Raw genomic sequence first — 5,983 nt, forward strand, 5'->3', positions numbered from 1 at the left:
AACTTGACACAAGCACCCACCCTTTTCTTCTGCACCACTTTTTATTACAACTAATTTGCAGAGACCCCTTTTAAAAGAAGACGAAGAAAATTAGTTTGCCATAATTTTTCACAAAATAAGCAAATTAGCATGGAAATGTCAGCCGTAAGTACCCATTCTACCTTATCTAGCAAATCATTAATGAGCCATTCAACTGTGGAAGCAATAGCTATTTAAATCCTCACTTCCATTTGATCCTCCACTGCACTGGGCCTTGTATATTCATTTGTGCAAAATGAATGTAACTGCTGTCCTTGTGCCATTTGCCAACATCAGAAAAAGAATTGTAGAGAGCGGGGCTCTTCTGTAATGTGAAAATGTAGATTAAACGTAGTGCGATCCCAACTATCATTTCATCCAGCTGATGGTGGTGGGGTGTGTGTGTTAGATTTTCACATACTCTCCGCTCATGGAGAGGAGTGCGGCGCTGGTTGGTTGATTGCCCTAACTTCACCCAGGTGGCCAGTAAGCTACTATGGGCATTAAAGGTAAAGGGATCCCTGACCATTAGGTCCAGTCGTGACCAACTCTGGGGTTGCGGAGCTCATCTCGCTTTATTGGCTGAGGGAGCTGGCGTACAGCTTCCGGGTCATGTGGCCAGCATGACTAAGCCGCTTCTGGCAAACCACAGCAGAGCACGAAAACGGCGTTTACCTTCCCGCCAGAGCGGTACCTATTTATCTACTTGCACTTTGACGTGCTTTCGAACTGCTAGGTTGGCAGGAGCAGGGACCGAGCAACGGGAGCTCACTCCGTCATGGGTATTCAAACCGTCGACCCTCTGATCGGCAAGTCCTAGGCTCTCTGGTTTAATCCACAATGCCACCCACGTCCCACTAAGGGCATTAGCAGGTTTGAATTTTTAAATGAGGCATTTTAGGGCAGGGTGGGGGGCTGGTGGTGGCTTTGAATCTGCTGCATCCCCTGAGGGGCTTGACCTGTCAGCTGTTCCAGCATGGAGCTGGTATCATGGAAACTGCTCCACCTGCCACTGTGACTTGTGCTAGCCAGTAAGGTTTTCGTGGTGGTGTTGGAACCATCACTTTGCTCCATCCTGACCTGCTGTTTGGATTTCTTGAGAAATTGGCTCAAATGGCATTCTGGGATTGATGAATGCCTAGGCTTGTCCTCTTTTTCTTTACTGACCTTCAACAGTAGCCTGATATGCAGAAATGTCATTTTTCCATGCCTGGAAAAATCTCCAGCTGCTTAATTTAAGAGTCATCTAATTACTGGCCTTGCTGCTGTGCCTTTAAACATGCTTCCAGCTCCATGTACGTACTCTGTTGTACGTACTCTGTTGTACGTACTCTGTTGTACGTACTCTGTTGTACGTACTCTGTTGTACGTACTCTGTTGTACGTACTCTGCGCCTTCTTTTTCATTTGTAAATACTTTCTCCATATCAGGGCCAATCGGGATATAAATGGCATTTGCAGCATTACAGATAGGAAGTAGCAGTGTTTTTTGCTGGACAAAAAGGTGCTGGAACACACCTCAGAAGACCCATTCCAGAGCCCAAAGATCTTTTCTTTCTCCTCAGGAGCCAGAGGTTTGTTGAGGCTGCTCAGCTGAGGTGCAGGGAGCCTTCCGCACCTCAGCTGAGCACCTTAACAAGCTTCTCTCTGGCTCACATGAACCAGAGCAGCTGTGGGCTTGCTCAGTTGAGGCATGGCTTTCCCACATGTCAGCTATTAGCTGGGAAGCTGAAGGGCCTCAGCAAAGCCTTGCTGCACCTCTCGCTCATGAGACCTTCTTCGAAGCCCATAGAAAATGTCCTCTTTGGGTTCTGGGGAAGGTCTCCTTGTGAGCTGGAGATGCAGTGGGGCTTTGCTTGAGGCTGGTCAGGTTTCTCCTCCCACTTCCAGGGCCCAGCTGAGAGCTGCCAGAATGCCTTTCCGCTGCATTCCAGCTAAAAAATATCCCTGGTAGTTCTTAACAACAATGGCTCTGATATCATTGATGAAATTGAGATTGGACAGAAGAAAGGCAGGATCAGGGCCAGGAAAACTAGCCAGTCAAGAAATGGGAAAAGGAGTTCACTGGCTTTCTTTTCCCAAGAAAGTTCCAGGAGCAGGCAGGGGAAAAGTTAGTTCAGCATAACAGAGCTTATGATGAGTCACAGGCCTGCTGCTTTGAGTACAACTGTTGACAATCTTTCCAAAAGCCACTTCCTGTTTCCGCTCATAGGGACTGCTGGGAGGCGAGAGACTGCGAAGCTATAAAAATCAGATTGGTTCCAGCTGTGCCACTTCTCTGGACTGAAATTCATTGACTCTATAGACACTGTGTCTGTGCATCCTTAGAAATGAAAGAGTGGGCCAGCTCAGCTATTGATACAAGCTGGTAATAATGGTCTCAAGATGCCTTGTGGAATGATGGTTCTGTTATAACCTCTTGTAAAATAGATCCTAGAATTCTTTCAAAGTGATGATGAAGGAATATATAGGTAGTGAACAATAGCCATTCTTTTCATATATATTTTTGAAAACCTTACTGGCTAGCACATTTTTATTTTTATTTTAGGCCAAACTTGAATAGCTAAATAACATTTGCTATAAGATGACCTTTTCGCTGTGTTTGATGGTTTTGTGAAAATATGAAATTTGAGAGAATGTTATTTATACATTCAAGTTCGGCCTAATTTTTTTAAAAGGCGAGGTGTTTCTTGTTGAAATGTTTGTAAAGAATAGATAATGGACTATGCATGAGAAATGAATAGGTTTTTTACTTCTTATTTATGCAGACAATATTCAGACACCCAGGTCAAGAGATCTTGGGTCACTGTATTTCATTTTATTTTTGACAGCGCACATCCTCTGTGTTTGCTCTGTAATCAAACGCATCAATCTGCATTTACACAAGTGTAACAGACAAATCTGTTTTCAGGGAAAGACATGTTCCACATTTGAAGAGGCTGTTGAAAGGCATTTCTTTAGCAATAGTTCAGAATTGACAGGAGGAAATGCAGACAATGAATGAAATTGTATGTGAAAAAATGGGCAAAGGGTGTTAAATATGCAATTAATATATTTTTATAGATTCACGAAAACTATTTAGCATGAGGTGGTACAACTATTATCCACAGAGTGTCTCAATGCCACCAAATGCTTACAGATATGGAACAAAAGACCCTTGTCACTCCAAAGTAGGGGATATCTCATACCTATTCTAGAGTTGCCATCTTTATTTTCTGGAAGTCCCCCAGACAGCTGCATGCCAGGCAGGTATTAAGAACATAAGAAGAGCCTGCTGAATCAGACCTATGACCCATCTAGTCCATCGTACAGTTCTCAGTGTCCAGCCAGAGGCACATTCCCCCTTCTGCAGCTTCCAGAAACTGGTATTCAGAAGCATACAGCCTTCAACAGCTGGTAAAACTTCCCTCTCTGAACATGCAAATTGGTAAGCTGCAAATATTGGTGTTTTTGTTTTGTCTGAAATTCCACCATGAAAGACACTGGAACCCTTCCCAGAGAAAGGTGACAACCATGATAACCTTCTGGGAAAGTGAGGTCAGCATGGTGCAATTGCGCTGGTGGAGTCAATCTGGTGCTCCTGCCCGCGTGTTTGTACCATGCTGACCATCCTGTCGCTTTACCCATTCCCACTCCTTCCTGGTAAACATCAGTGACTCAACTCTCAGGAGGTCAGGTGAGCACCACTGCCACACCATGCCATCCGCTGCTGCTCTTTAGATTACACTGGTCTCATCTATCATCAACTTGAATCCTGCAGTTCTCAGTGTTACAGCACAGTTCCCAATGTTCTCAAAATATATCAAAACACACCTTTAAATATGTATTTTAAGAAACTGTACATATTTAAATATCTATGAAAATAATCTTTGAATAATATTTTGATATGCTTTTTAAAATTGAAGATTAAAGTAGGAATAAAATTATGGTTAAAAGCCTATGAAATTGACAAGGATGCAGAAATGAACCCATTCTTAATTTGCATTTGAATTTTCTCCTTTTCTTTTTTTTAACACTAATGTCAGTGAGATTAACCAGCACATAATTCTCCTCTGTTGATCCAGTAGCTAACTAACTAGCACTTCTTTAAGGCAACATATTTAAGACCTGAGTTTTAAAACCAGCATAAGACCATTTCCCCCCATGGGGAGTCCTCTGAGATAATTTCCTTTAATAATACTCATTTTCTCTAACCTTTACCTAACAAAAAGAAATCACTTCAATATAAAAAGAAATGTATTTTAGCCTGTTGGGTTCCTTGCTCACTTTTCCCGTAATCGCTTGCAGGAACAATCCAATAGCAGGAATTCATGCTCCAGCAGTTACCAGTTTTAACCTGAAATTCTTCATGAGACACTTATTGCCTAGTAACTGGCAGCCTGATGCTGAAGGCAGACTTAAGCATGCCTAAGCCCATAGACTGAGCTGCAAAGGAGTTACAAGTAAAGCACAAAAATACGAAAAGCATACAGGCCATCTGTCACATTAATAAGGAGAGTTTTGTGGTGCTCCTGTTCCATTCCAATGCCTTCTCTGTGAGAGTCTGGAAGTCATTCTGTAGAAGAGTCTTCTTTTTTTTAAAAAAAGATGTCTTTAAAAAGGTTAATGGCAACTGCTGGCTCTCTGGGGAGGTGGCTGCTTAATACATTGAAATAACACTTGTCTGAACTCTAAGAGAAAAATCAGTATATTAAAGGCTATGCCTACACCTCTTCAGCAATTGTGTAGCATTGAGTCTGGGCAGCCAAATATAGGAGATACCCCTCTCACTTCTTAATGGATTCATGGCACGGTGACTGTTCCTTGGGCAAGGGAGATTCAGCTGAAGAAATTGCCATGGGATTTTCTTGGGTGGACCATAAGAGCTAATTATGAAGCCACTTAATCGGAAGGCTCTTAAAGTGAATGGGCCTGAAGGTAATGAAGTGCTTCTAGACTTGCTAGCTAATCCATATTTATATAACCCAAATGCTACACCCAGGAAATGGCATCTTCCTGAGTCATGGTAGAGACCGTGATGGTTGTGCTAGACATCATGGGAGGCACCAGTCATGCAGGTTGTTGGCAAGCATTGGCCAAACAAGGATCTCCCACCCCAGCTTTCCCCTCTGCATTGCTTGACTCCTGTCATCAACACATACTGTTATTTTCTTTTTAGAGATCTTAACATGTGGGACATAACTCACCAACCTAGAAATATGCTTTGTCCCTTTGGTGCCTACCTCCCCCTCCTTTCTTTTTTTGGTACGGCTACTGCTAGACAGAGTAAACCCATGAGATCATCTCAGTAGATTGTGAATTTCACACTAGTTTCTGATGGACAGTACCACGTTACTAAGATACCCATCTTTTACTGTATTCCGACCGCTTTTCTATATGCATTTTCCAAACATATGCAGGGAAACGTAACAACAGAAGCCATTTATCCCTGCATTAGAAGCTGAAGGGCTGTGTTTTGATTCTCTTTAAATGAAGTGCAGAAACAAACATTGCCAGACTAATTTCATGAAGTGCAAGAGGTCTTTGGGATTTGAACCAAAAATTCAAGGTCTGAGGCTTGGACCTAACCTTGAGTCAGCATGGCTTTTGTAGGGCAAGGCTTCATGTGCAGAAGAGGACAGGGATGTACAACATTGGCCCCTGAAATTAGCTGGCAGTATGAAGCCTCTGGATTTGGCCAGACCTGGAACCTGGCTTTCAGCCCTTTGCCTGTCAACAGACCAGTACCTTCTGGTCCCTGCATTTCAAGCTCTTGCTTCTCCAGTTTCAGTTTTCCATCTCCAGCTGCTGACCTCAGAAGCTCTGAGCTGGAGGACACACCCAAGTTGTGTCCTGGGCATAAGTGACCACAGCCCTGGCCTGACCCTGATAAAGTCTCTTCTTTTATTCTGGTTGGATGGTTTAGGTCCGGTAAGCAACCTGCAGCAATCAAGAAATCCGGAGTGGAATTGAGTGCAGAATAATAA

Source organism: Podarcis pityusensis (assembly GCF_964106645.2).
Source record: "Podarcis pityusensis genome assembly, chromosome: 11".
NCBI classification, from domain to species: domain Eukaryota; kingdom Metazoa; phylum Chordata; class Lepidosauria; order Squamata; family Lacertidae; genus Podarcis; species Podarcis pityusensis.